At 47.4% G+C, this 9,226-nt stretch overlaps 1 protein-coding gene across 3 annotated transcripts in view; it reads right to left on the minus strand.

Annotated features, from left to right (window-relative positions):
• LOC310911953 (C-terminal-binding protein 2) overlaps window positions 1-8,920 on the minus strand; it is a 136,664-nt gene extending 127,744 nt beyond the window's left edge. For 2 of the 3 annotated variants that reach the window (XM_083866042.1, XM_083866044.1), the window contains exon 1: window positions 8,249-8,920. The gene's annotated coding sequence lies outside the window, so the exon portion shown is untranslated. The other variant, XM_083866043.1, reaches the window with a different exon arrangement.
• Window positions 8,921-9,226: the final 306 nt, after the last annotated feature.

Consider the following 9,226-nt stretch of genomic DNA (forward strand, 5'->3'; position numbering starts at 1 on the left):
ATTTGTTTTCCCTGTGACAACATTAATTCCCTTAATTAATTTACCTTCCAACATTCTCCTGGATAAGTCAAGCAGACAGAGGTCCTGGCCCTTTCCCCTGCACCCCTTCCTGGCTCCTTTGGCACTCCCAGAGCTTTCTCCAGCCCCTCTGGACAGACATCAGGGACAGGGTGGCTGCCACATCCCTCCTGCAGCCTGGCAGCCACCTGCCAGCGCAGACAAGGAGCACACAAGACCTTTGGCCATAATATCATATTAGTGGTGCTGGCTCGTGACTCCTCGCCGCCCCATAAAGACATGATTTCTGCCGACAGCATCCTGGAGCTACAGCCCCAGTTGTTTGCCCTGAGACAGAGGAATTTACAGTTGGCCATCTGAGAAATATTACCTGCTTGTAGCCAAGCAATACAAATTGCTGTCACCAGCGGTCACTCCTGTTTGTTATTTACCACTCTCCCAGTCTTGGTGACATTTCAAGCTCCAGCTGCGCTGACTCTCTGCCTTATCACGGCTTGCTCAAACATTAGGCAGCGTGAGGACAGAAATGAGTGTTCAGAGAGGTTTCTGGAAAGGGTTGTTAGGAAATTATTCCTGGTTTTAGCACTGGATTTTGAGAGCTGACACTCTTGTTGGGGCTCGGCAAGTTGTTCTGCACATCCCCAGTCCAAAGAGTGCTGCTGTACCAAGCTGCATTTCTTGCTGTGTTTTAAGGAAATAAACCCCCCTCAGTTACTTTTATCAATCTAATTCATGAGCTCTTTAAGTGAAAAAAGAAAAGTTGGTTCTCAAGGATGGGCTGCCCCTAAACCCATGGCAGTGGGAACTGAATGCATCACCATCCTGCCTCCATCATCAAATAAATCCTTGGAGTGCTTGCCCAGGAGTTACGTGGAGCTGACAGGTCAGTGGTGTCCAGCCTGCCCCACTTACTGCTTTTCTAGAGTAACACAAGGTAAGCATTGCCACAGTTCACAGGAACTCTTCAGTGGTCTAAGGCTCAGTAAAAACTACACGTTATTGCCTCAGTTAACTCTGTAAAACTCTTCATGAGAGACACCTGGGCTGAAGCACAAAGGTCTGACTACAGCAGTGACTGCTCAACATTCACTTCTACCACAACATTCACAGGGACTGAACATACCATTACTTTTCCCCATCAAAAAGTGCAATATTTATGATTTTTCTATTAACCTCATGTGGTTACCCAGTTTTATTTCTAATATCTTCCAGAACTGTTTGTCATTCTCATCACTACCAGCCAGAATTTCTCTCTATATCCCTTTCCCTCAAGCTCTGATTTCTGTTCTCTGCTATTGATTCCCTTGTCAGGTACTTGGATGTGCAGACATGGACTGAACTGGAGCACCCCAATGTGGCAGCCAGCACCTTAAAAAAACCCAGAGCCCCAGCTGGGACAGGAATGGTGAAGGTGGAACAGATAAGCAGAGACACCTGGCCAGATTCTCTCTCCTGACACATTGTTCAACATTTTTTTTTTCAGAAACAACCACAACAAAAATCAGTGCCCAGAGTCCCACTGCCTGTGGCTAGACCAGAGCAAGATCTCATCCCAGCAAAGGGTAAAGCTGAAGTCAGCACAGGTATTCCAGTATTAAGCTTTAGGACACCCTAATTCCAGGTTTGATGTTGCACTGTACCATTTTGTATGAAACAAGGGAAGAGCTCAAACAAGTGGCAAATATAAAATCTACATGAGCTTATGCTGCAGGATCATGAAACTTTTGAGAACTATGAGAACATGAAAACTAATGAAAAGGGTTTTTTCCAGATATTGAACTGAAATTAATTTCATCCACAACTAATCACAGCAAAGCTTAAGGCTCTTAACTTTTAAATGTAACATCTACTGTTTAGCCTAATTACTTTGCTTAATTTACTGATTCCTTCCAATGTCCCCTCCCATGGAAAACCTGGTTTTCAACATAAAAATGACAAAAAACTTGACAGTGTATTACAACTCTACAGGTACCAAGAGCATCTCATATTTGGCCTCACCTGTTTTTTAAAAGGGTATTTTTTGGTAGGGTTTTCCCTCCAGCTAACACCCACAAAGGACATTCCCCACACTCCTGCAGAGCTCATCACAGCCCAGGGTGTGACATCCACTGCCTGCACAGGAACCAGACCTAGGATTCATTGCTGCTCTTGCTTATTTTCTACCCCCGCAATGATGTTACCAGCTCCAACACTGTGCCAGCTGCATGGAAACTACTGGATTTACAGATTTCCATCTCTTGCCTCTGCCTCTTTTGGGGCTGATCCTGCACTCCTTGTACACCTGTTACTATCCCAAACCATCAGCATTTCAAAGGGGTTCATCCATGCTCCCAGCCAGAGTCACTCATGCCTTGCAGAGCCACACATCACAGTCATTACAGTAATAACCAAAAGCCAGGCTAATTTCGGAATATCCCACAATTTTGTGCCAACCTCTTCAGCACACAAGCTCTTCTTTTTTCCAATGTGAATGGATCACTAAAAAAAAAAAAAAAAAAGAAGAAGATAGACAGTATCCATTACATTTCTGTTATATTTAGCAACAGAGAATCCATCTGCATTATTGCTGGTCTCATTAAAGACTTGGCTCCTTGTAAATATTGTGTCTGTAATCCCCACGTTCTCCCTCCGAGCTGTGCTTCAGGGGTCTATTTCTGTAATAATTGGTGTGTGTTGTTGCACAGAAACAGTGGCTGTCTGTCAACATTGCACAAGTGAATGTACACAGGAGCAACCACAGCAGAACTCCTGTGGAAATCAGCTCCACAAGGTTCCTGCAGCACCTCCTCAAAAAACTCACAGCCAAGGAACCCTGCACTTTACACCTGGGCCCAAAAAATTATGGGATTTGGTCAACCTCGACTTGGTCACTGTGGTGACAAAGATCCTTCCAAATCCCACACTGCTCGAGCTGCTGGTGCGGATTGGGGAGAGGACCTGGCTGAAGCAGAGTCCAAAATTTAACAACCAAGCAGGTATATTTAAACTATATAAAACTTCTTCCATCAGGAGGGATTGAAAGAGGAGCCCAGGAAGAAGCAGTGCAGCTACTTTCAGCAGGACCACTGTTTTTTATTGGCTTAAAGGATACATGAAGTCACTGCCAGATAAGGCTGGAGGAGCAAATAATTAATAATTAAAATCTACAACTGATGCATTCAAGTGATTCGGGTTTTATTTGAATCTTACATAAAGTCTCAGAACAGATGGGACTTTACAGATGCTTATCAAGATGCCTACCTTGATCCACCCTGGAAGTCCATGTATTTGAAAAACAAGGCTGAATTATCCAAAACAACCCTGTCATGCATGGACATACAGCTCCTGCCAGCTGTAGAGCACAGGGACCCTAAAAGGCATTCTATGGACTGTCCTCCCCTGGCAAAACCACAGAGCAGGGATACAGCATACAGAGCATACAGAATTCCCCAGAGCATGCTCTGTTCCTGGCTGGGATTTCAGGATGGGCAAAAAATCCCATAAAAACCCCCAAAATTGGCAACCCCACCAGGCAGCAGCACCTATGACCTCAGGGAAGGGTTGGTGGATCCAACAAAGCTGGTTGAGCTCTCTCCATGGCTGCTGCAGGGTCTGACAGCAGCTCCCTACCCACACCCTGGGAGCTACACACATTTCCCTGCTGGATAAAACATGTGAAACACCCAGAATCACACCATCAATGGGAACACACACAGCAGTGACACACACAGCACTTTGGGGCATCCTCTGCAGCACCACAGCTTTGATGTTTTCCTCCAAAACACTGCCCTTGCTCTTCACCATGCTTCCCCTGACACAGGGCACAATTACAGACCTCAGACCAGGCAAAGCAAACTTCATCCCACCCACACTGACTTTCAGATCATGCCGGTGCAGATAAAAAACTCTGGTTCCACCCTGCATTTTTCCCCTCAAACTATTCCAGCTGTAATTCTTTCTAATAACCCCATGGAAATTCCAAATAATATAACCAGGCTCTAATAAATCACTGCACATCCCAGGAAAAGTTTAAGGCAAAGCTGGGTGGAGCTTTGAGCTACCTGGTGTAATGGAAAGTGTCTCTGTCCATGGCAGGGAGTTGGAACTGGATGAGCTTTCAGGTCCCTTTCAACCCAAACCATTCTGTGATTCTATGAAAACATTACAGAGTTAAAAACAAAAAAACAAAAAAACAAAACAAAACAAAACAAAAACAAAAACAAACCACAAAAAAAACACCACAAGTTTTGGCAGGAGGGCCCCCATGACCTTTCCACACAGCACCACCATGTTCACCCCTCACCAGATCAAGTCCAACAAAAAGCAAACTCCAGTGTTCCACCTGCCTTATCACCTCCAGATGTTTATTCTTGGTTCTTAAAAAAATCACTGAGGCTGATGGTGCAAGAAAGGGGAGTGCACACTTATAAAGCACCATTGTAGAACTAAACAAGTGACACTGATTCTTCTGTGCTCTGTCACCAAAACTCCTGCTGACTTCACACAGAATGTTATGTGGTGACTTTCTGGTAAAATGCCAAAATTCCAGTCTCCTCACCACCACAGGGCAGAGCAGAAGGAGAAAACACGTGGGTGGTACAATGAAAAGATTTGGTTGCCAAGACCTCACTGCTGCAGAGGATGGTCATGACATTTTTCATCCTTTCACCTAAATCTTATCTTGTTTCCTTTGGCAAAGGAGAAGGAGGAAAAAACCCAAACTATGGGAACATGGCATAAGGAATGATAGGTGGCCCAGGCATATCTGACCATGACAAACTGCATTCTAGAATTACATCCTCATACCTGGGTGTGACAAACTGCATTTGAAGTTACATCTTCCAGCACCACAAACAGCAATGGAGAAAACACCAATTCCTGCTTAAAACAGCTGTGTTGTCCCAGTAACCAGAGCCAAACCAGCAGTGACTTGCCAAAACCTCCCCTCCAAAGTTTCAGTGCTTCCTGCAAGAGGGGACCCCAAAAATCACCTTGCACTCCCCACACATGGTCTTTAATTCACCTGTGAGCCCTGACCATTTCTCCTTTCAGAGTCTGTAATATAAATATCCTTCACAGCTGGACAGAGGGATCTGAAAAAACCCCAATATCTAGGGCAGGTGTAAATCACCAGACCAAACTGAAGAGCTACTCACCAGAAGCTCCACTCTTTACTTCTTTAACTTACTACAACCAAAATACAAAGCAAAGACAGGAATGCTCACTAGATCTGATGTGAGGAGTAAATGTGACACCCATCAGGTTTTATGAGACAGCATCATCCACCAGATCTTAACAAAACACTTGCAAATTGCCAGTGCTGTGTTCTGGGCAGCTTTTCCATTTCTTCTGCTTTAAACATGAAGCCTCTTTCAACTCCCACAGCTAGTAAACAGCCCAAAACACCCAGGGAAAATTAACCTACCTTTTCCAAATTGTTGGGCAAACCCAGATTCAGGGGTTTTTTTTCATTAGTATATTTCATTCTTGCCAGAGCCAGCTGAACTGAAGAAGTTTTATTTGAACTGCAGCCAGCCTGATGGATAAATCAACTTTCCTGGCCAAAGGCTTCAGTGTGTTACTTCCAGCTCATGCCTGGGACCTCATACTTTGAGGCTGATGTTTTTCCTGATGCAAGGAATATCATCACTAGACCCCAGTGACAAATCTGTGTACTGAAATGCCAGTGTTAAAGATGACAGTCTGTGCTACAGTTCTTGCTGTGGGGAAATTCCTTTGAGTGTTCTCCATCTAGGAAAAGCAGGAGTGGAAAAAGGGCACACCTTTGCCCTCGGTGGCGTGGGGGGGATGAGAGGGAGCTGTCAGCAAAGGGGGCTGTGGGGTGGCAGCTCCACGGGGCATCAAGCTCTGGAGCCATCCTGCCAGCCAAACCCTCAGATCTACATGGGCTGGAAAACTACCTTAAAGAGAGGGAAAGCTGACAGCAAGAAAACATCATCTGTGACTTGTACTCTATAAAACTGACAATAAAACCCTGGACCAGGGAAACATCTCAGTCTGAAATTCTAGGAGAGAAAGGAAAAGTCAAATGCTCCTGCAATCCATGTTCCTACACGCAGGAGAGTGCCACCACTCTGAACTACCTTATTTTCTGCTCAGCTTTAGAAACACTTGGTTATAACTTTTAAAGGGAAAGATATTTTGATTGCCCACGACTGGGAAGAGCTTGGATGAAGTGAGGAACAGCCCGCAGCCCCCAGATGCGCCCGGGCTTGCTGACGATGAAAGCCAACCTCTATCCCCCCTAATGGCTAACAGGTGGGTTTCACAAACGCCTCCAAAAATAAAAAAAGCTCCTTTCTAAAAATACCACCCTGCATTCACAACGCCAGATTTTCCAGAAAAATACTGACGATAGCTGACGTTTCCCAAACAATCGCTTTCATGGGAACTCTGGGCTGCCCCTGCAGCAGAAAGTTTTGTGAGGCAAAGAACACACATCCTTGTTTAAGATTCGAGCCCCGTGGATGGACCCATTCCCTCAGCCAGCTCCGGAGCTCGAGCACAAATCAGCTTTATGGAAGTAACAGATTACAGAACACATCGCTACAAATAATTTTTTTTAATTTTTTTTTTTTTTTTTACTAGAGGATGCGTAATTGAAATGTCTGTGATCCAGTAATCACCTCTGAATTCATAAATACCTCATAGTATTCTGAACACACTCTCCTATAATGAGACCGTCTTCAATTTTCCTTGGTAAAGAGAGACCTTTAAAGAATGCTAAAGCAGGTCGGCGCCCTTATGCACTGATGGAAACAGGAACAAAAGCATTTTGTCACCAGGCATCTCGTCTATCATTATTTTCCTCACTCTGCTTAAACAAACCTAAAAGTACGTGCCTTTTCTTCCTCCCTCCTCCCCAAATATCCACAATCACGGCGATTTCATCCCGAAGGAAAGCCACCATCTGTATGGAAACAAGGGACCGTTACACCGAACCGCCACCGCCGATCGGTTTTTTCTTTTTTTTTCCCCCTGCTCCACTGATGTTTTTTAAAACACAGGATTAAAATGTCATCCCATCCCTCCCGTTCTAGGGAGCCGTGTGTATTCCTCTCCTCTGGTCACGGTATACTTAATCAAGTGTGAATGATTAAAGTACTTCAATTAGAGCTACGTACATTCATTGCAGGCAATTCAAAGGCAGCGGAGAAGTGTAGCTGAAAGAAGAAATTACTTCTACTACTTTGAGATCTCCATCTCCTACTTTCCTCCTCCCCAGCACAGGCAGAGCCCTGGGACCCGGCAAAGTACCAGGCGCTAAGCTCCAGCCAGGATTTACCTTGGGGGCACGTCCCTCGGCAGGACAAAAGGCTATTCTTTCCCCCTCAGCAAGTCCTGCAACTTTGGGGGGGGAATGTTATTTTTTTATCATGGGGCGGAGGGGTGTGAAAAGAACAATCTCAGCGCCTAAATCCACGCACCCCCTCTGATTTTCCATTCTAGCGATACCAGGGAAAGGTTTAAAATGTCCAAATCGAGGGGGGAAAATGTACGTAATAAATAAATAGTGGGGGAATTATTCCGAGCTGGGGCGGAGGGGTACGAGGTGGGAGGGAAGGAAGGAGCGAGGCGCGGCCCCGCGGACACCGCGCACCTCCGCGGGTTAGAAGCGTGGAGAGTTGCTAAGTGACTGAGGGGCGAGCGCGGTTATTGAGCAGTAATAAAATCATTTTTTAAAAAATTAAAATTAAAAAAAAAATTAAAACACTAAACCAATTGTCCCCCCGTAATCTACCTAAAATTCAGAGAGGGAAAAAAAAAAAAGGCAATAACTAAATACACTATTTCCCCCCCCCTCCAAAAAAAAAAAAAAATTATAAAGGCAGCGCAAGGCGGCGGCTGCTCCGCGTCCCCCAGAGCATCGGCCGCGCCGCACCGCGGGGTTCCCCCCTTGCCCAAACTTTCCTGCCGCCGCCGCCCCGTTAATCCCCCGGCAGATGTTGTCGGCGGCTCTCGGCACTAAGTAAACAATGCGGGGCCCGGCACAACAAAAGATTTCCCACTTCACCCCGCCGCTCCGCGCCCACCCGCGCAACTTGCGCGGCCGCCTCCCACCACATCGCATTTCCACCTACCCTCCCCTCCTCGGGTGGTTTGTTGTTTGGTTTGGTTTTTTTTTTTGCCTCCTCTGTCCCCCTCGCCGCTGAGGTTGACTAAAGCAAAGATGTCCTCGCTTTTCCCTTGTCCTTCTCGCCGGGAAGCGCCGCCGCCGCCGCTCCCTTACCTGCTCCCGGCCCCGCGCCGCTCTTCACCGCCGCATCCCTTCCCGCATCCGCCGCCGGGCTCTGCTTGCCGGAGATCCACCTTAAAAACGCCACCCGCTCGCACACCGCACAAAAAAAAAAAAAAAAAAAAAAAAACAAAAAAAACCCAACTTAATCCTTCCCCCCCACCCCCCCTTTCCCCGCTCTCCTGCTCCGCCCGCCGCCGCGCCGGGAGCGGACGGGGGCACCGGAGCCCCGCAGCAGCAGCGGAGAGGATGCTAATTGCAACTTGGGGGGGAGGGCCGCTCTTTCCTCCCCCCCCTTTCCTCTTTCCTTTTTTTTTTTTTTCCTGCTTTTTTTTTTATTTTTTTCCTTTTTTGTTTGTGCCTTTTATTTTTTTCCTTGGATTTTTTTTTTTTTTTTAAGCCAGAAAGTGCCCGGGCGGTGTTGGGCGGAGCGGCCGCTCCCCCTCGCCACGCTGGGTGAGCGGAGAGCGAGGAGAGGTAGAGGCTCTCACTGCCTCGCTTTTTTTATTTTTTTTTTTTCCTTCTTCTTTTTCTCTCTTTTTTTTTTTTTTTTTTTTTTTTTTTTTTTTTTTGGCAATAGGCGGGGTCTCTCCTTGCAAACCAATGACACAAACCCACATGGACCAGCCTCGCCCCCTATAGATACTCTTCACTACAAATAGGCTCTCTCGGGGGATTAGTGGATCAGCTAAAGTACAAACAGACGCAGCGAGGCAGGGGCGGGGGAGGCCGGGGGTGGGAGCGGCCCCGGGCCCGTGCGGGGCAGGGCAGGGCAGGGGCTCGGCGGGGCTCGGGGCGCGGAAGGGGCTCGGCGGGGCGCGGCGCCTGTTGCGCTCCGGGCGGCCCGCGGAGGGGCGGGGGGCACGGGCAGGGCCGGCCGCCGCCTCCGCCTTTGTTCGGCCACCCGCGCTCGGCCCGGCTCCGCGGCCGCCCCGCCACCGCCACCGGCCCCGCGGAGACCCCGGCCCGGCC

The sequence above is a fragment of the Zosterops lateralis genome (assembly GCF_965231275.1).
Source record: "Zosterops lateralis genome assembly, chromosome: 8".
Taxonomy (NCBI): Eukaryota; Metazoa; Chordata; class Aves; order Passeriformes; family Zosteropidae; genus Zosterops; species Zosterops lateralis.